General features: G+C 47.0%; 2 long non-coding RNA genes across 3 annotated transcripts; one reads left to right on the top strand and one right to left on the bottom strand.

Moving 5' to 3' along the window:
• Nucleotides 1-31: 31 nt before the first annotated feature.
• On the bottom strand, nt 32-20,521 carry LOC128341785 (uncharacterized). Of its 2 annotated transcripts, XR_008314571.1 has the most exons (4): nt 20,390-20,507; nt 15,477-15,617; nt 15,312-15,356; nt 32-2,551 (listed from the first exon to the last, which is right to left on the bottom strand). It is a non-coding gene; the product is annotated as an uncharacterized LOC128341785 (long non-coding RNA). The 2 variants fall into 2 exon arrangements; XR_008314570.1 differs by lacking the exon at nt 15,477-15,617 and having other exon boundaries at nt 20,390-20,521.
• On the top strand, nt 6,964-18,729 carry LOC128341793 (uncharacterized). The gene is made up of 3 exons (XR_008314576.1): nt 6,964-7,036; nt 16,792-16,911; nt 18,362-18,729. It is a non-coding gene; the product is annotated as an uncharacterized LOC128341793 (long non-coding RNA).
• Nucleotides 20,522-21,947: the final 1,426 nt, after the last annotated feature.

Here is a 21,947-nt window from a genome sequence, read left to right as displayed (position 1 = left end):
AAATTCATACATGACTCTTATAGTTCTCAAATGCTTTAATTTGGTTATTTCCCATAGTAAATGATCATGTTTTGGCTAGACTAACCTGGCCAGTTGCATCACATTACACAGACACAAATTCATTCTCTGCCTTCTTTATTCCTCTGTGTTCAATTGTGGGTGGTTCAATCTTTGCCTTCTGATTGCAGATTGAACCACCCACAAAACTCCCATCACCAGTCTTCTGGGATCTGATGCACGTGGCATTTCTGAACATATGACCGTGGCAACAGGATAAGTATCTTTATTTCCTCCCAGGACGGCTATGTACTACATATTCCTACTTTAAAGTGTATGTGGGTGCTTTCTGTATGAGTTCCTGTAGGCTCTGTTTGTGTTCCACCTATGTCTAATGCTTGAGCAGGTTTGAGAAGACTGTCTGACAAGTCTAAAGTTTGTTTATTCATAAGGCATCTGAGGTTCATAAGCACTTGCAATTAATAAGTGCTTATCATCTGCTTGGGTTGAATTCCCTTCACAGCAAATTACTATGCTGTAAACCTGGTAGAGCAGAGTGTATCTGGTTGTTCTTTTCATTGCAAAGATCAAAAGGCAGGGTTTCTACAAACCTGAATCTGTTCAGACCCAGCAGGTGGCACTCTTGTAATGTGGGATAGAGAAATGCTTGCAACAGAGTTTTAAAGCACGTAGCTCTCTCTTTCCATCTTTTTCCCTCCCACATGTCTCCCTCTCTCTCTCTGGAAACATATTCTAAGAAAGATGGGCTGTGTGTGCCAAACCTTGCCTGTCTGTAGGCATGTTCAGGTGGCTACAGTTGTTTTAACCCTTCTCATCCTTGTAGTCTATCCCTGCAGGTGTACCAGCCTACATGACTCCTTGCTACTTTCACATATCCAGCAGGGAGGTGCACTGTGTGGGTCTAGTGTGGACTTACAATTCACTTGACCAGCTTTCCACAGTAAACAAATACAGGGGTAATCTCAGAAAAGGGTACACAATTTCCTTTCCTCCCCACAGTATTCTCCATGGCCCATAGCTCTATACTAGATTTCATAACTAGGAACATGAGCAGTTGCTGCCTGTATAACCTGTCCCCCTGGAGGGGAATTGCAAGATGTGTCCAGGAATGGCCTTGCTTGATTCTTGGTCTGTCTAACAGTATAGTCTAGTGCAGGGATTATCAACGTTGGTTTCCCAGATGTTATTGGACTTCAACTCCCATAATCTCCAGCCAAAGGCCACTGGGCCTGGGAGTTATGGGAGTTGAAGTCCAATAACATCTGGGGATCCAATATTGAGAATCCCTGGTCAAATGGCTAGAATGCTGGACTAAGATCGGAGAGACCTGAGTTCAAATCCTCACCCAGCCATGGAATTCATTGGGTGACTTTGGGCCATCACTTCTCTCCCAGTCTAACCTTCTGCACATGTACACTGCTCCCGACTCCTTGGAGGAAAAGCAGGATGAATATTAAAAAGTGGCCCACTGACCTACAAAATGGATCAAAGTGAAATGTATAGGAGCTCAGCCTACTGTCTGCAGCTCAGCCTCTTCTGCTCACCTAACCCCCTAACTTGCCCTAAAATTCAGATTTCTGTACTAAGAAAAACTGCATCTGGATCCTATGGTTTAGACCGAAGGGTTCAGTGGATCCTACTTGGAGGTAAGGGTGCATAAAAGTGCAGCTGAATTCTGTGACCTCAAAATAATACAATGTGCATATATTTACTATATTGCATAATTCAATCCGTTTCTGCTCACCACCTAGGTATCAAAGAGAAGTACTAGGAACTCCCACCCCCTTACTTCTTGAAGTCTGGCTCAGCCTTCGTATGGCTTCTAAGTTTTCACAAAAGTGAACTTTTGTGAACTGCCCAACTAGTTTCAAGCATATCTCTAAGGCCATTGGACACAGCAATTTGCTATTTTAGCTGAGATTTTTGGGGTACAGTGGGGTTTTTTTTGTACCACTACCCCACAGTTGTGCAGTGCAAGAATGGAATAATACAACCCTGCTTATATGATAGTACGGATAACATGCTGATTGCCAGTTTCTTGATAGCTGTCAAGTTATGTGTCTCCCCATGCTGCACCCACTGAGGTTTGAAGTTCCACTTGCATGAAGTTTGGCAGTAGCTAGAAAGGGAGGTTTATTAAACAGGGATGGTAATGGGTTTTCAGTAGTATTTGATGTATAGGTGATTGTTCCCCTGCTGCTAATCAAGTTGCTCTTTCAGCCAAGGTTAGCTGGCTGCTTTCTCTGGTCCTTTTCTGAGAAAGGAAGATGATGTGACTAAAAGCAGTTGAAGGACCATTCCTTGCTCTTTGGATGTCTTGAGTCGATACACTTTTAGTTTGGGTTATATGGACTACTCTGTAAAGAGTGCTAGGATGTGACAGATCTTGACATAATGGATCCTTTTCTGGTCTAGTCTGATTGCATTTAACTCTTTGCTGTTGCCAGTGGCTTAAAAAAACAACGGTGACTGCATTCCTCTCTCTGCTTTTTACGTAGGTATTGTAGTCTTGACAGCAAGTTGTAAGACAGCTCTGATGGGGGAAGAAAGAGTGAAAAATGTATAGTGTAAATATTGGAGGATTTGTGTTTGTTTTCCCCAATGCTCTACTTCCAGGGAGATTGTGATAGGGTGAATATCTTTGGTAGTTAATTGGAATATGCAAAAGTTACAAGGATGTAAGAGCACCACAGCCTTAGTACAAGAGTAGGCAAGATTTCCCACCAGTCAGTGTGACTAATCCTTGGCACTGTATGCTCCAAAAATTCAAAATCAAGCCTTTTGGAAATGGGGATAAGCTCCAAGATCATGACACTTAAAAAGTATTATTATTAGAATATTTCTATACCACAGTGTTCTCAAAACGAAATGAGAATGTACAAAAATATAATGGCTTGCATTCAGCACAGCAAAACGTGGGCTGTTCATATCTGTACCACTGCTTCATGTATCTAACACCACCTGCAGTGTGATGGAACAACCTTATTCAGCTACAACATAAAATTGTGCAAATGTAATTGTATGATAATGGCACCCATTGGAAATAATGGGCATCACATAAGAACAGCCTTGCTGGACCAGGCCCAAGTCTATCTAGTGAGTCCAGCATCCTGTTTCACACAGTGGCCCACCAGTTGCCTCTGGGAAGTCCACAGGCAAGAGGTGAGAGCATGCCTTCTCTCCTACTATTGCTTCCCTTTCAACTGGTTTAGAAGCATCTTGCCTCTGAGGCTGGAGGTGGCCCATAGTCCTCCAACTAGTAGCCATTAATAGATCTGTCCCTTTTAAAGCCATCCAGGCTGGTGGCTGTCACCACATCATGTGACAGAGAATTCTATAGGTTAATCATGCGTAGTGTGAAAAAGGTGCTTCATTTGTTGGTCCTAAATTTCCTGGGTCACCATAAGTGGCGCAGTGGGGAAATGCTTGACTAACAAGCAGAAGGTTGCCGGTTAGAATTCACGCCGGTACTATATCGGGCAGCAGCGATATAGGAAGAGGCTGAAAGGCATCATCTCATACTGCGAGGGAGGAGGCAATGGTAAACTCCTCCTGTATTCTACCAAAGAAAACCACAGGGCTCTGTAGGCGCCAAGAGTCAAAACTGACTTGAGGGCACACTTTACCTTTACCTAAATTTCCTGGCAATCGATTTCATGGGATGATTTTGACAGATAAGTGTACTGCACATGTGCTGAACACAGTATGTGAATAACTGTACATGCATGCACAGTTAAAACTGTACATATGCTGAACAACGTATGTTGCTTTATGCCAGTCCATCCCCTACTTCTTGTTACCTTGTTTGTTCTATGGCAGTACTTTCCCCATGGCCGAATTCAGACGTAGCAGGAATCCAGAGGCTGGCGACCCCTTGGTTTCAGTTCTAAATTGTAAATCGCACTGCAGATGTTCATCCAACCATGGCCCACCAACCTCCAGTTCCAGGAGAGCAGAGCCCCTTTTGGCTGCTGAGGCCAATCTCAGCAAGCTCCACAGCCAGACTGTGGGCAATTTGTTAGCACACCAGCGGAGCAGCCACGATTTGGCCACAATCTTGAAGGGTGTGTGCCAAGCGCAATCGTGTATTTTCAGAGCACTTCACCCACACTCAGCAGGAAAAAGGCATGCCAATGCTTCTTCTAACAGTGAGGGCACTGCCATCCCCTCAAGAGCCCTGCATCCTAACAGTCCCACACAAGCACATTTGGGTGGGTGGCGTTTAGTGAAGGCAATATTTCCCTGTTACTAAGCAAAGGGAACATGAAGACTTCCTAAGAGGGGATATGTATATTAGGCTTGTGCCCGAAACGTTTCGGAGGCCATTATGAAGGCCTCCAAAACGTTTCGGCGCTGGGGGCAGTTTTGGCACCGAAACGCCGACGGGGGTAGCACTTTAAGGGTGGGGGAGAGTGTACTCACCCCTCCCGCCGCATTTCCCCCGCTGGCGCGCTGTCGTTTTGAAGCCCCTCGGGGCGGCAGCGTTCCTCCCTGCCGCCCCGTTTCCCCCGTTGGCCGGCCAATGGGGGAAACGGGGCAGCAGGGAGGAACGCTGCCGCCCTGAGGGGCTTCAAAACGACAGCGCGCCAGCGGGGGAAATGCGGCGGGAGGGGTGAGTACACCCTCCCCCGCCCTTAAAGTGCTACGCCCCATTGGCACCGAAGATCTTCGTGCACATCCCTAATGTATATGTGAGAGGGCAAAGGATTCTGTGGGTTCTGTCCCAGGGTGACCTAGGATGGTGTTGTGAGGGATGCTCTACTGGCAGCTTGCTGCCAGTGGTCTTGTCCTCTCATGAGAAAGCCAATCTAGTGGGGAGGACCATGCAGCTTAAACCACTAGCTCTCCCTTTGGACTGCATGCCCACAAGTTGAGCTAACCCAACAAAGGGGGTCCTGCTTGTGTGGGGCCCTCAACTCTCCAAGGTAAGAGAGAAAGAACAGAATAGCAGCAAACCCCCTTCCTTGTGAAGCCTTGCGCACACCCAAAGGAGATTTTGTCACTCCATTTGTCTGGCTGCATACATGGACAGGGAGGAACATGGGGTGCGTGGACAGATCTTTAACCCCATTCAATGGAATTTGGGTTTGGTCTCACATTGTGCCATATGCAGATCTGCTGGTGTGGTAAATTGCAGGAGAGGAGAACCCTGATTTCCAGCAAACCCAGGAGAGGGGGTGGGGGTGGGGTCATATTTTCAGGGTATAAGTAAGGGCGCACATGTCCACATGAGTGGATGGGCTAGCAGGGGGCATGCTTTGACAGCTACTTGCTAGTAGTTGTACAGGGAGAGCAGTCTCTGGGGTATCCACCCCCACAGCTTTGCTGCATAGAGTAACCTGGCTAGATATAGAGCCTCAATGGCCTGGCACTTGTGAGAGAGCAGTCTGTGGGAGAAGGGGATGCTTTGTTGTCAGACATTAGTAGAGATCTTGCTTGGCAATTCTCTCCCCTCTGACGGTTCTTCTCATGAGTTGTTATGGGGTGCCCCCAGGGCCTGGCACTCTCCTGAGTGAGCACAGTCTGCCTCGGGTCAGCATCCATTGTAATCACACAGGCCGAATTGCCCCTTTGACTGGAGCACTGCTGGCCCTGGTGGCCAGGGAACCTAGGAACCCCAAACCCCCAAATGAGAAGGGGCTGGGTCCCCTTCCTCCAACCTTTTTGTGGGGGGGGGAATAGAACTTGGCTGCTTGAAAATCCCTGGTTGGGGCTGCTTCTTAAACCTGACCCCAGACACACACCCCAACCATTTGTTCCCCTCCCAGCACTGAGATGGGGTGCCCTGCTTACGTTGTCACCTGGAGTGCTTGTGCTTGTGAATGTACGTCTTTGCCGCTTCCTTCTCTGGGAGCAAAACACTTAGTGCCCCTCTTGTCGTCTCGTCCCCTTTCCCCTCCTTCCTGCTGGGTGGGGGGGGGATCAAGTGACAGACTGGGAAGAAGGAATGCTCCTGTGTGGCTGTGCCACTTGAGAGGCTGGCAAGTCGGGGGCGGGTGGGATGTGGCAGCATCCCTGTTGCCGGGCAACTCCGTAGCTGGATAGGTGAGAGGAGGGGCGGGGCTGGTGCTTGGAGAGGTGGCCAATGAGAATCGCCACAGCCGTGGAGTGGCTGCTATCCCGGGTGTGCCTGCACCGCCACCTCTATGATGGCAGATTGAAAATTGGCACAAAACCGCAGTTATGGCAGCATCTGGGATCGGATATAACACTTCAGAAGTCTTGGTGGCAAACCTTTGTGTAAATCAAAGGTTTGAATTGGAGTTTGGCAAGGCACATCGCAGGTCGCTTTTGCCATGAAACTATGGTTTCATGAATTCGGACATTCTGCAGTTCCAGCCTCTGCCACTTCTAACTCTGGTTTTGTGCTATGTCTGAATTGGGCCAGTGTCTTTCCTTGGCAGTCTGGCATTTATACTTTTCCTCCTTTAAACAGTACGCCTGCTGTTTTTGATGTCCCTCCACCTAAATTGAGAACAGCTTATCTTTTAGAATTCAGTTAAATAACTGGGTTTAGCTCAGGCATGCCTAGTGTAACTGGCTTTATTCTCAGTGCAGAGAGGAGAGCAGGAACACAACAGAAAACCTTGAACTGTGGCTACAGGGCAGTGAAGTCAGCATTGCTTGAGGCTGTGATACGAGGATGGAGTGTGAGAGGCTATATAGTACTTGGTAGATGGGCAGATATCTAGCATTCAATAGGAAGAAGTATATCCTGGTGCTGGGAGGAAGGTTGGCCTGATCTATTACCAAGAGCACTGCTTGCTAAGGCTGCATGTGTCAAGGGAGTAATTGGAGTAATTAGCTCCCAGCGACTTCTCGCAGGTGAATTCCTCTGGGGAGCAAGCTGGTAATTACTCCAGAATGATTATCCATGTCTGTAAACTCTGTGCCGGAGGCTATTTAAGTTCATCTGTTTGCTATAGCAGTGGAACAGCTGCTATAAAACTGGCATCTGGACTCCCAAGCAGGCTCTCTATTCCTGTATTTCAGTGGAACCAAGAAAGAGAAAGACAAGGTGAGTCACCTTTCCTGCTAACCTCCTCAATATGAGCCTTCAGCCCTGATCCTTTGAGTCCCACTCCCAAGCTTACTTTTTGAAGATCGAGGTGCATGAAAGTGTAATATTGGAGGGTAAACTCTTTTTCCCCAGAGCAGATGTGACTTCTCTGGACTGCAGGGTTACCACTTCTTTCAGATGCATGTAATACATTCACTGTCAAAAGTGGGTGTAGGGGTTCATTGGTCCTCCTGGGTGGCAGAATGGCTGTGTGGTTGCAGGGAGTCTTCAGTGAACCTGCAGAGAGGGATTCTCTTGCAGCTGAGGATGCACAGAGGTGGGGGAGCACTTTTTGCTTCTCTCCCTTTTCTGTGCGATCCTCAGGGATATATTTCTGCAAGTTGAAATATTTTTTGCAGTGAGGGGGAGAAAAAAATGGCTCTCCCCTCCTCTGTGTGTCCTCGGCTGCAAGAGAATCCCTTACTACACGTGCACAGAAGGCAGCAGTATGTGTGCCACTCTCCAAAAAGCAACTTCCAAGCAGCTTTTCTGGGGTGCCTCCACACTGCATGAAGTACTTTTTCGCATGACGCATAATCAACTTTTGGGATTCTCTGCCACAAGATGTGGTGACAGCCAACAACCTGGATGGCTTTAAGAGGGGTTTGGATAACTTCATGGAGGAGAGGTCTATTGATGGCTACTAGTCGGAGGGCTGTAGGCCACCTCCATCCTCAAAGGCAGGATGCCTCTGAATACCAGTTGCAGGTGAGTAACAGCAGGAGAGAGGGCATGCCCTCAACTCCTGATGTAGGCTTCCAGTGGCATCTGGTGGGCCACTGTGCAAAACAGGATGCTGGACTAGATGGGCCTTGGGCCTGGTCCAGCAGGGCTGTTCTTATGTTCTTATGCATATGATGATGATGCTGGCTATGGGAAGCGACAACAGGGAGACTTGATAGAGATGTATAAAACTATGCATGGAGTACAGAAAGTGGACAGAAGAATTTTTCTCCCTCTCTCACAACATGAGAACTAGGGGTCATCCCATTAAAATGAAGGCCAGGAAATTTTGGACCAACAAATGGAAGTACTCTCTCACACAACGCATACTTAATCTATGGAATTCTCTGCCACGGGATGTGGTGATGGCCACTAGATTGGATGACTTTAAAAGTGGATTAGACCAATTCATGAAGGTCAGGTCTATCAACGACTACTAGTCTGAGGGCTATAGGCTGCCTCAGAGGCAAGATGCCTCTAAATACCAGTTCCAGGGGAGCACCGGCAAGAGAGAGGGCATGCTCTCACCTCTTGACTGTGGGCTTCTCAGAGGTATGTGGGCTACTGTGCGAAACAGGATGCTGAACTAGATAGGCCTTTGGCCAGATCCAGCAGAGCTGTTCTTATGTAAGTGCTAGAGTTCACATAAGTAGCAGATTATGTATACAGGTGTTTGAGCATATACATCCAGGGCCAGTCTTAGGGATGCATGAGCTGAGCAGTTGCCCAAGATACCTACCTGATGGGGGTGTCAAGGTAAGCTTGCACAAATTGCACAACGTGATGATCTAACTATGTGGGTGGGTGCCCAGGGCATGCCTTGCCTAGGGTGCTATTGATCCCAGGGATGGCCAGATTATTAACAAATCTTTGGTTTGTTCAAAGCAGCCAGGTTTATTCAAGGGCATTTAGCTTCTATACAAGTTTGGAATGTTTGCTGTGGGGAAACTCCACCTGTTTACCTGTGGCAAACATGACTGCTATGTAAAAGGCTCCATGTAAAATATGGAGCCATTCCTAGTGTAGTGAGACATGGTTTACTGAACATGTCATGAATGCTTTATTTATGATACTTGTATTCAGGAGTTCACATATTTTTTAAGCCCAAGTTCTCAAGTGAGTATCAAGAGAAATGGTTCAGTACTCACAGGTATAAGATGTTTCGCTAATTCCTCCAACGCCACTTTGGTGTGGCCCTTTGCTTGCCATGGGCAGCTCCTACCACCCTCGGCACTCCTGCTGTCCTTGCAATCACTTACCAACGGCTCTTTGGCCCTCTCAGAAGTAGAAAAGGCCCCATTCTGTCTGCAGACAAGAACCGGGTCTTTTCTGCTTCTGAGAGTCTGGAGAGCCACTGGCAAGCAGCAGTGAGGGTGGCTGGTGGGAGGTAGGGGCAGGCTAGCACGATAACCCTAGACTGTTCCTGGAAGTGCCATGGCACCAAACCCAGTTCTGTAGCCCAGATGTTAGCCAGGGTTAAGAGGGCAAGTGTGCCCTTAACCCTGGCTCCGTGGTCGTGTGACTGCTTGCGCTGCTTGGAACCCAAGTGGCCATAGAGATGGGAGCCTAGAGCATCCATCTCATGGGGGAATCCCACAATGCACCATGCTTGTCACACGGTGCATTGTGGGATTCCTGGAGGCCAGGATGCATTGTTCTGGCCTCCAGAAAGCTGTGCGGCTACCAGGACAGCCTCTTGCATAGTGAACTGAGTGGCCAAGAGGCAGTGAGAAGGGCTTGGAAATCATAAGGGTGGGGAAGGTAAGTTTTGTGCAGCCTTCCCCCACCTGCCCCCCGGCTCCACCTCTCATCACGTGAATACCCTTACTTGCTGGTACAAATTTATTCTTCATGCTTTAAAATTTTTTGCAAATAGTCACCTGATGCTTTACCACATGTCCGGGGGTAGATAAAGATTATCTTTTTCACACTACACTGCACCTAAGGTGTGCTAAAAATCATTGTCACTTGGCAGAATGAAACAGATGACCAGACTACCCTGAGAAGAGAGAAAGCTCGCCCTGGAGTAGTTTTGGCCATCTGTAGGGGCTCCAGCTTGCAAGTGAACCACCCTCTTTCAACCCACATTCAAATGTAGTGTGGTGAGTCATGGCCTAAGCACAGGAAGAAGCACTCAAACATCTCCCTTTGCCATGAATGTCACCATTACATTGTCATTCAGTCAACCACACCTTGGCTTGCTAAAAGGGCCCTTGGAGCCTTGTTGGTTTCAGTCATCTATACTGGAAATGTGATATATGGGTGCCACCTTGTTCCTTATCCACCTCTAACTGATCTGGTATTCATTGGAAGTTGCAGGAAATCCTGTGGGGGATAATCATAGGATAGGTTGACTAGGAGCTCAAACGCGTGTCCTTTTTGAAAAAATCTGCACCAGTCAGCAGATGTTACATGACTGGCTATTAGAAGATTTATTATATACTTGTGCAAATGCCAAATGCATAGAATTGCTTATCATTCTTGGCGATCCTTTCCTCTTACTCCTTCTTGACACTATATTTATTTCACGTGTATCCCACCTTTTCCTTTGTCTTGAAACTCGGGCATCCACAGTGATTAGAGTTGGATCTGATAATAGTGTTTGGCAGGGCCTTGTAGGTGGGGTAGCTCTCCCATGAGGTCAAGTGAGGTGGCTGCCTCCATGGGGCTCCCGCCATGGGTGGGGGCTCCCGCCATGGGTGTCTCTCCACCTGCCTGTTATGGTCTGCTACCTGCCACCTTTGCTTCCTCTCTGTTGCTGTTAACTTTGTTCTAGGTTCTCCCCCACCCCCGGTTCTGCCCCCAGTTCACCTTTATGGGGCACACTCTGGTATCTCATCACCTTTCTACTTGTTTTAGGCAGAGTGCATCCAGGTTCTCCCACCCATCTTTCTCATCACCATTACTCTCCTCTCTCCACTTCTTCTGTGTTCATTCTCTTTCTCTTCTCCCGCTGCCACTGTTTTCCCAGCACCAGACTTGTCTGCTGTGAAAGGCACTGAGCTAGCTCTGCTTGTAGGCTCTCTCGTCCGATCCTCTGCTTGATGTAGCAAGCATGTAAAGTTCTGGATCTGAAGCCTTTCCTAGGACCATCATTCTAGCCCTACATGGAGGAGAAAGGACATTCCTCTGATTTTTATATTAATGTTTGTCTTCCCCCATTGCAGGAGCACACAGTGACTGAATGTTTCTGTGTTGGTGGTTAGAAAGAAATTCTCACTTCTTGCCCTTAAGGATTAAAAGGTCTCAGTTCCTGCAATGGGGAAGAAAAAAAAAATTAAATGTCCTTTTTCCTCCATGTGGGGATGGAATGATGGTACAAGGAGGGGCTTCAGATCCAGAACTTTTTGTAAAGTTTTGGCTTGAAACAAGACAGATTTCACAACTTTTAGCCATTTTAAACAAAAAAATGCAAAAATCCACCCAAAACCAGGTAATTGACCAATTATCTTCAAACACACTACAGGAACCCTTCCCCCACATATGTGGCAAATTTCAAGGCCCTAGGACCAACCAGGGATTTTTGGAGTTTTTCTAAATTTCCACATTGACTGCTATGGGGGGGAAATCTGAATTTAAGTCAGAATTTGGATTCAGATTCTGAATCTGATCTGATATCCCACATCCTCGGAGCCCACAGAACCCAAAATTGTTGAAGTTGTATCGGGTCTAAACCAAACTTCAGAAAGTTTGGGGATTATTGGAATTGTAGTCCAAAAATAGCTGGTGGGGGGAGTTGAGAAGGCCTGGTATAGATTATAGGTCTGTGTGTGTTCAGACAGACCTATAGTCTATACCAGGCCTGCTCAAACTTGCCCCCCAGCTGTTTTTGGACTACAACTCCCATAATCCCCAACCACAGTGGCCAATAGCCAGGGATTATGGGAGTTGTAGGACAACATGAGTGGAAGAGTGGAATATAAATGTTAAAAAAAAGAAAAGAAAGAGGCACTTTTTCAAATGGTTGCGCTCTCTCTCTCTTAGCAGGGGGGAACAACTATTCCTATCCAGCACCACTGCAATGTCTTTACAGCGGCTGTTGCTAGTATCTAACTTTTCTGTCGTCTTAGACTGTGAGTCATTTTGGGCAGGGAATAATTGTATTCATTTTTCTATGTAAACTGCTCTGAAAACCTTTTGTTGAAAAGCAGTGGATAAATACTCTTAACAATCCTATCTCTGTTTTCCCCATTTAGCTTGGTGTAAAGGAATTGTTTGGTGCTAGCATGCCTTTAGAAAAGCCCTCATTTCCTGGCAATAGCAGCAAGCTCTGCCTTTTTCTGTCTCTTGTTTTGGGTTCAGAAGGTGTGTTTGCTGCAGTCTACTCTCTTTAAGATAGCTCTTTTGCTCATTAAGGGAAATGCCAGGTCAACACAAGCTTCTGTATTCACACTTGCTTCTGGTCAGCACCACCACCACCACCACCACCACCACACAAGAACAACTGGACTTCTAGGGAACAAAACAAATGTCCTCTATGACTCTGATACAACTTTGGCTCATCTTACTTGAAAATATGCTGCCTCTTTGTCTTGTAATGTGGTCTGAAACTCTCCAGGAAAGACTACTGCCAGGGATGAGCTAGTAGGCTACCACTACTCTTGGATTGCTTTGAATTGGGTTAATCTAAAATAATACAAAGAGGTTGTGCACATGACCAAATGTTCTGGCGATGGCAGGAAGGGAGGCAGGCTGCTCCCTGCCTCCATGCACACGAGAGCACTGCTGGTCAAAAAACTCTGCTGCTCGTGCCTCACACAAGCGGCACCACAGCGAACAGCAGAGCTGGGGGCCGGAGGAGGGAGTTCTAGGGCATCCATCAATGATGAGGGTGCCAGAAGCTGGTGCCTTGAGGGATTGCCCTGGAGATGGGCGCTCTTGCCGCCCTGCTCTGTGTACACTAAGGCTTCATGCATCCTGAGCACACAAGAAACCCAGGTATCGGGGTTAAGTGCCCTTTACCCTGACTAAAGGCCGGGCTGCAAAGTCGGGTTAGGCTGGGTGGAAAGTCGGGTTAGGCTGGAGTGATCCCAGAGCTCCACAGGAGCAGCCTATCTTAGGCAGGGCTGCCCTAGCCTGGGTTATGATGCTTTTAAGAACAGCCTTAGAGTGTGTGTGTGTGTGTGTTCATGTCCTTAACAGAAATTAAGAAGACAAAACTGACTTTACAAGAGCTGAGCCACTGCCTAGTTCAAGAACTCTTTTGCTTCATGAACTGGTGTCATGTTGTTGTCGCTAGGAGACTGCAGAATTATTATGCCTTTTCAGGGGCATAGCTACAATTCTCCCTGAGAAACGCTGCCCCCACCCCCTTGGGCAACTGGGTTACAGCTTGCTGTTTGTTGTCCCTCTGGAGAGGGGAGCTGGTCTTGTGGTAGCAAGCATGACTTGTCCCCTTAGCTAAGCAGGGTCTACCCTGGTTGCATTTGAATGGGAGACAACACATGAGATCACTGAAAGATATTCCCTTCAGGGGATGGAACCGCTCTGGGAAGAGCAGAAGGTTTCACCGTTTCAAGTTCCCTCCCTGGCTTCTCCAAGATAGGGTTGAGAGAGATTCCTGCCTGCAACCTTGCAGAAGCTGCTGCCAATCTGTGAAGACAATATTCCGCTAGATAGACCAATGGTCTGACTCAGTATATGGCAGCTTCCTATGTCCCCATTCTGATGAAGAAAGGTCAGGGGAACATGGGCACATTTTTACTTTTTGTCCAGAGCCCTAATTGCTGCTACACCCCTGAGTCCTTGTTTTAACTCTCACCTCTGACATGAACTTGCACAGTGACTTTGGGCAAACCATTAGCTCTCAAACTCCCATCTGTAACATGGGCCTAGTAATAGTTTTCTGGCTACAAGGATTACAGCAAGCTAATGCACATGAAGTACTTTGAATGGTTGCAAGTTCTATACAAATGTTAAGCATTATTAAGAAGCATATTGCCATACATAAGTGTTACAACAGAACCGGGGCCCAATTACAAAGGGGATGCTAACACGGCAGCTGCTGCTCTACACAATTAGGTATGTGTGAAATCAGCAAAAAAATGAGTTTCGCAAGCCTTTGATTGATTGACCTGGACAGAACTCTCGTGCTGCCATTGTGCTTGGCTATCATTCTGCCCTTCCTCCTTTATTAATGAAGTTTTTCTTGTGAATTTGCATCACTGCACATCTATGCACCGGTTCATCTAGAACTATTAATTTTCATTTGGTAAGAAAAATTAACAGAATCTGAAAAGGGGCTTAGGGAGCTTGGTGGGGGCTGGGGGACAAAGTCTGAGCAGTGGCTCCCCTCCCCGCTGGGTGTTCCTTTGTGTGCACGCCCCAAGCCACGCCCCAAGCCACGCCCCCTGCATCTGATGCAAGGGGGCGGGGTCAGTGCCAAGAACGGAGCTGTGACACAGCCCCGGCAGAGTTTTATTTCCTCTGTCAGTGGCTGGTGGAATCGCCCTTTGGAGTTCTCTTTCATCGATTCCACCAACCGCTGACAGGGGAAATGAAATTCTGCTGGGGCTGTGTCACAGCTCTGACCCTGCCACCCCCCTTGTGTCTGATGTCAGATGCTGGTGAGGGGGGAGAGTCCATCCCTCCCCACCCATTGTGAAACACTGGCTAGAGAGGAGAGGGGAGTTCCTCACGCTCCCAGCCAGCAAGCGCTGTACTTGACAGCTGGACGTGGGAGGTGCCAAGGGGGCGCCCTGGCTGAGGAGGAGCCTTAGGGGCCCCCACAGGCCCTTGGGACAATTGTCCTCCCTTGTTCAATAGTCACTATGCCCTTGAATCTGAACCTTCTGTTCCACAATCTCAGGGCTCAGCTACTTCCCAGTTCAATTTTGTGAGTTTTCTCTGTATTTCTTCTCCTTCAATAATCTGGAAGAGAAACTTAATATTTACAGGAAACACGAAGATTCATTCTGAGTGAAAGAAAGTTGCATGGAAATGAAATGTGACAAGTACTGTATAGCTCTTAATTGTTTTGTTTTTAAAAATAATGTTTCAGTGCTCAGATTCTTCCATATTGCATTTCAAAATACTTGACCTACTTTTACTTGCTTTAAAGGGGCAGAAATCTACCTTTTTAGATTATAAATGTTGACAGGTTTGCAAAAATAATAAAAGCTGCAACTACTTGTTTAAAGTTTAGAAGTTAGTCCCATTGGAATAACTTTTGAATAAATCTGAATTGGGTTGAACTGACAGTCTTTACTTGCAGGTAACGCTGACCACATAAGATAATGCTTTATTAGGGTTCTAAAGTACATTAAAACAGAGCCCTGAACATTGTTCTCTCCTACACTAAACTGTAAGCAAAATATCACTGTGGGGAGGTAAAATGGTAGGAAGCATTGCTTAATTTCCCTAACAGTATATTTATTTGCTTATGCATTAGATCAGGGATGTCAAACTCAATCACATAAGGGGCCGAAATCTAAAACACAGGCTAAGTCGCGGGCCGAATTTTTTATTAAGATACTTAGTCTTAGTAGTAGAAGTATAGATCCTTCCTCACCCTGAGACACCATATCACACGCCATCCTCGTGCATTAATCATGTTCTGAAAATAACAAGCACAAAACAAACTGTAAGCAAAACAGTTAAATTACAAACTCAACAGTTTTTTTAATACATTCATCTATAATTCTGTATTTGAAATTTAAGTTTTAAAATTGCTCACCTATTTGTTTTCTGGCCAGATGTCTGAGACCATTTTGTCTGGAGACATTGCTACTGTAGGATCCCGCTGAGACTCCATACCTGTGTAGTTGCTACTGGCAGCAGGTGCAGGATCGGGACTCTGGCACGGTCATGCCTAGTGCTGGGTTTTGGCAGGGAAGGGGTGTGCAGAAGCAAGGATATGAAGAAGCAACTTAGGTCACTGTTTGGGACTGGGTCCTTCTGCCTGTGGCGCGGTCAGGCACTTGTGTGGAACGCCTTGCTCCAACCTAGCTTTTACACTGGGACTGGGTCCTTCTGCCTGCAGCGCAGTCAGGCACTCGTGTGGAGCGCCCTGCTCCTACCTAGCTTTCTGGGACTGGGTCCTTCTGCCTGCAAATGGGTACTGAGGCAGCGCGGTTAGGCGCTTGGATGTGGCACAGTCACTGCGGGCCACATAAAACGGCCAGGCGGGCCGGATTCGGCCCACGAGCCTTGTGTTTGACATGTGTGCATCAGATACTTTACCACAGGACTTGGAGACCACAGCTGTGGCTAAGTGGCCCTCTTCACACTGTCCGTGCTCCACTTCTCCCATTCTTGTGTGCTGCCATACAGCTCCAGGAGCCTGTTTCCCTTGGTCAGGATGCTGCTGCCACCTTTACTATATTGCTGCAGGTTTCTGTGCCCACCCTTCCCCAAATGGCACTTTCTCCTCTATCCAGCCTCCCCCAGGTTTCTCTTTCACTTGCCTACTCTGCTCCTTTCTTTCAGAATCTGACTTTCCTCCATTACTGCTCAACCTTCCCATGACACTGCCACGGCTGCTTAACTAATTGCTGCCAGAGACTACCTTCACTCGCACCACAGAATCCTTAGTTCATTATAATGTAGGTCCTTGATCAATTCTGCTCAGAGTAGTGGCATTTCTATTTGGCCTAAGCTTTGTGTCAGAACAACCAGATTATACTGTATATACAGGCTTTAGAAAGATTTACACACTCTCTCTCCCTCCCTCCCTCCCTCCCCCTGATAGTGTGGATGCACACTTGCAGATCTACATGTGACAGTGGTATGACCCATGTGTTAGAATGTTAGACATGCCAAACATGTACCTGTATAAAACAGGGTGGGTTGATTTCAAGAGGTGGAGGAGGGTTGGATCCTTCTCTTCCCCAAATTGCCTTCCATTAGTGCTTTTCTCCTGGCAAGACTTACTTCCAGGAGAGCAACGGTTTTCGGGTGGGGGGGTGGGACTGTTCATAAAAAGCAGCAGGCAGAGAAAGGTTCAGCAATCCACTCATTCTCTGCTTTAAATTTCTCCCCACTTTATGCAGATCTGGTGGTGACTCATGTACTAACAATGAGTCTGTCACCATTGCATGTCATTCACCACTCCTGACAGAAGGAAGGTGTATAAACAGCAGGAACCTGTCACTGAATCCAGTCTCCTTCAGGTGGGTCAGGTTCACAGATTTGGATATTTTTAGATCTGTGTTTTAAAACCAGGAGCATCAGCATTATGCTCTGTGAAATACGGAGAAGTAGCACCCATGATACTGTATGGGAAACTGCCATCCTGGAATAAGCATGACCTTTTATAATAAAAACAGCCCTGCTGGATCAGGCCCAAGGCCTATCTAGTCCAGCATCCTGTCTCACACAGTGGCCCATCAGATGCCTCCTGAGAAACCCATAGGTGAGGGCATGCCCTCTCTCCTGCTGTTGCTCCCCTTCAACTGGTTTTCAGAGGCATTTTGCCTCTGAGGCTGGAGGTGGCCTATAGCCAGCAGGCTAGTAGCCATTGATAGACCTGTCCTCCATGAATCTGTCTAAGCCCCTTTTAAAGCCACCCAAGCTAGTGGCCGTCACCACATCCCATGGCAGAGAATTCCATAGATTAATTACGCATTGTATGGAAACTTCCTTTTGGTGGTCCTAAATTTCCTGGCCTTCCGTTTCATGGGTGACCCCTGGTTCTAGTGTTGTGAGGGAGGGAGAAAGATTTCTTTCTGTCCACTCTCTCTACTTCATGCATATTTTATACACCTCTATCATGTCTCCTCATAGGTGCTTCTTTTCCAGACTAAAAAGCTACAGATGCTGTAGCCTTGCCTCATAAGGAAGGTGTTCCAGGCTCCTGATCATCTTGGTTGCCCTCTTTTGGACCTTTTCAATTTCGACAGTGTCCTCAGGATATGGTGACCAGAACTGTACACAGTACTCCAAATGTGGCCACACCATAGATTTGTATTAGGGGCATTATAATACTAGCATTTTTATTTTCAACCCCCTTCCTAATTATCCCTAGCATGGAATTTGATTTTTTCATTGCTGATGCGCACTGAGTTGACACTTCGTACAAGCTGTCCACCATGACCCCAAGATCTCTCTCCTGGTCAGTCACGGATGGATCAGACCCCATCACCTTATATGCAAAGTTCTGTTCCCCTCCCCTCCATATGCATCGCTTTACACTTTCTTAGACTGAACTGCATTTGCCATTTTGTTGCCCACTTGCCCAGTTTGGAAAGATCCTGTGAACCCCTAAAGTAAAGAATGTTAGACTTTTCAAGGTGGCAGAAAGTGTTCTCTTGCCAAAGGAGCTGCACAAGAAGGAACAAATACTAGGTGGAACTTTCCCCCCCATGGACTCCTGCCTCAGGCTTAGTCTATTCCTCCCTCTCTAGGGAAAACATGGGAGCATGCTTTATGACATAGGGTTATGGTTAACCTGCACAATATGTTGTCTAGACAGTAACAGGAGACACTGTTGCTAAGCTTGGGTGCTGGCCTCCTAATGATTTATACCAGGACTGATAGATGCCTGTAGGTTGCTTGAGGGCTCTAATCAAAAGTATTTTTATCCAGACAGTGCCAGTTGCAGTGTGGTCCAGCCGCTTTCAGAACTCCGGCTGTGGTCACTGGCTCACCTTCCAAATACTGGGTTTCTATCAACAACACTTTTTGGATACCATATCTTTAGAACTAAGGCACAACATCTGCACTGCACTGGTGTGAAACTGCACTCACTGAACATCTTCCAAGGGAATCATAGCAAAGGAACTGAAAATTAGGTCTGATTCACATATGCATATTTATTATGTGCTTATTGTAGCATTAGGTGCTAACTTGATGTGTGAATAAGCCATCCTAGATTAAACAGCACAGAAATAACTCTGGTATCACCATTGCTGCCATGCTTTTCAATGGAGTTAATTTGCACATTCAGTTGCAAAGCCTTAAATGTTATCTAATAAAGTGTTGCATAAGCACGTGTGAATCATCCCTTAAAGATATTTTTTAAATCCCCTTCATAAAACAACAGTCCCTAGGGTTCTTTGGAGTAACTCATGAAGGATAAACCTTGTTTTAAAATGGTTTGAGTTAGCAATATAGACATTATCTGTTTGGACCCAGATCTGAATCTGAGCACACAAGTGCACATTCTCATAGGGCAACAAAAATGGTGGGGTGGTGGAGGGTGAGACTGGAAACCATGTTCTAGCACAGTGTTGTTAACTGCAAAGTGTAGGGGCCAGTGGCGGCCTCCACAGGGGCGTAACTAGGTTGGAGTGGGCCCTGAGACAAGATTCTTAAATGGGCCCCCCCGCTGAGAAATTTTTTTTATTAATAATAATAATAATAATAATAATAATAATAAATTTGATTTCTATACCGCCCTTCCAAAAATGGCTCAGCGTGGTTTACAAAGAGAAAAAGGTGCCTCTTTGCCCAGTTAGCAGGGGACTTTTACGGTATTCTCACATTTCCGTCCTCATTCAAAACATACAAAAAACAGATGTACAAAATTGAGCAAATGAGAAAAGAAGAATTATATGGGAGTAAAACCTTTTTTTAAAGGAGTCAGGAAGCGCATCTTTGGAGGCTCAAATGGATACCTTTCAGGCACAACTATTTCCAAGTCAAAAATTCCTTTTTCATATGGTGTATTTGCAAAACCAAGGATTTGAGCTTGAAGTTCATCTAAGCGACTTCCAGTCTGCCAGCAAGTAATACCCGGTGGTGGCTCTGTGGACAGCAGATGCAGCTCCCTTTTCAATGGTGAAGCTTTCTGCATTGTGCTCCGTTTTCGAAGAAGAGCTCTAAGAGCGGAGCCGAATGCGCTCAGGGGTGTAGCAAGGTTGGAGTGGGCCCAGAGACGAGATTTTAAAATGCCCTCCCCCCCAAAGTCCAGGGCCTCCACACACCCCAGGCTTCCAAGGATTTAAGTCTGATATTTCAAAATAAGTATGCTGCCAAGAAATACATTTCACTGAATACACACACACTTCACAATATATAGTGATATACATTGAATACTATATATTTGTGCTACTTTTAATGCCTAGAACACACTAGAAACACTAATTATTAAAATGGGCCCCTTGCTGCAGATTAGCAAAGGAGACTTTCAACCATGCAGGGTGAGCCTATGTTTGTTTTCTCAGAATTCTGAACAAATTCAGTAAAGTTTGATTCCAGGAGGTTTTTCACAAGAGGCTTTTAAAGCCCTTTAACACACATCTCCTCTGGAATGGAGGTGCTGCATTCACATGTTGGCCAGATTTACCCTAAGGGGAAAAAATATAAAAGCACAACACATGCGTCACAGTTCTCACTCACTTCTCAGTTCTCACTCAGACCTGGGTTGCAAAACAACTTGAACATAAGTGTATTTATGAATTAATTAATTAATTAATTAATACATAAATAAATTTGTTCCAGAAGTTTTTGTAATTTCCTGCTATGAAACAAGCCACTTATAGGACATTTTAGAGGTTTTTTTAAAGCCAGCAAATTTTCCAATCAGTTTTAAATTAAATATTCAGAGACTTCTCAGTCTCCCCCCCCCCCATCAAAGCCCTATGGCAAGCAGATCCCTATATAGGGGTGGGGGTGGGGTGTAACCACAAAAAGGAATTCACATTCTACCTGGCAAAGGCTGAGCTGTCTGGCCTGGGAAGAGGGTCTGCTGCAGAGAACTGTAGTGGCCACTCTGACTGCCAGCCTTCTTCCTGGGGCTTGCCAGCCTACTGGAGTTCAGGCTTGACTGAGGCCTACACGGAGGCCTCCCTGGAAGCCCCGCCCACCCGCCGATCAGCTGAGAGGCGGGGAGAAAAGCAGCTTGCCTTCTGCTTTGATTGCGGACCAGGACGACGAGCAGGAGAGAGGGCAAACAGGGCAAGTGGCTGAAGGGTCTTGGGGCTGGGCAGGGGGCAATGGGGAGTCATGTGAGGTGTCTCTGGGGGGCCCCTCAAGGCAGTGGGGCCCCGAGACGACTGCCTCCCCCTGCCTAATGGTAGTTACGCCCCTGGGCCTCCACTAACCCTAGGTGCGGCCCCCTGACTCACTGGCCAAATTTGCACATGACCTAAAACTGGAGGTAGACAAACCTGAGGTTTCAATTTGAAATCGTGAATTGCATCGCAAATGTTCATCCAACTGCGGTTCAGCAGCCTCCAGTTTCAGGTTGGGGATGGATCTTTACTCCCTTTCAAAATTCCCAGGTGTGTGCTATTGTCACACAGTATGCAGATCTGCTACTGTGGGGAACTGTGGGAGAAGGGAGCCCCAATTTTCACTGACACTGGGAAAGCGGGCTTGCCATTTTGGGGCAGAAGCAAGTGTGTATATGTCCACATTGGTGGATAGGCTGGCCGGGGGTATGATTTGACAGCTACCTGGCAGGGAGAGCAGTTGCTAGGGTACCCTTTCCCATGGTTTTCCTGCACAGAGCATCTTGGCTTGATGGGCTGACCCATGGGCTGACACTCTTATAAGAGAGTTGTATGTTGGATAAGGGGATATTTTGACAGCACACATTATTAGAGATTCTGCCCGACACCCCAGTCCTCACAGACAGTTCTTATGAGTTGTCCCCATGGCCTTACACTCTCATGAGTGAGTGGTCCGCTCGGGCTCAGCATCCGCTGCCATCGCACATGAAGAAACTCCCTTCTCAGTGTTGGCAATACTGTTCCTGCCACCCAGCTCTCCTCATAAGTAAGCCTAGGGAGTGAAAACATCCTCAGAGGGGAAGGGGCTTCCCCAACTTATTTGTGGAGGGGAAAAATAGAAATTGGCTGTCCAAGAATCCCTGGTTGGGGCTGCCTTTTAAACCCAACTCTTGGAAACCCCCCACCTGCCAAATGTTCCTGTTCTGGTGCTGTAATGGGTTGCCCTGCTTATGTTGCCACCTGGCAGGTTTGTGCTTGTGAACATGCATCATTGTCACTTTATTCTCAGGGACCGAAGCACTTACTGCCTGTCCCCCTACTTGCCAGGAGGGGGGAGCAAGGCACAGAGTGGGGAGGGGGCATGCCCCTCTGCTACTGTGCTACTTTGACAGGTTGACAAGCTTGGGATGGAACGTAGAGGCTTCTCTGTTGCCGGGCAACTACATAGCTGTTTCGGAGACAGGAGGGGAGGGTCTGAGAGGTGGCCAGTGAGAAGTGCTGCAGGCATGGAGTGAGCTCAGTCCTGGGCAGGT

The sequence above is a fragment of the Hemicordylus capensis genome, chromosome 1, assembly GCF_027244095.1.
Source record: "Hemicordylus capensis ecotype Gifberg chromosome 1, rHemCap1.1.pri, whole genome shotgun sequence".
In the NCBI taxonomy this organism is placed as follows: Eukaryota; Metazoa; Chordata; class Lepidosauria; order Squamata; family Cordylidae; genus Hemicordylus; species Hemicordylus capensis.
This window is presented reverse-complemented; position numbering and strand designations above follow the sequence as displayed.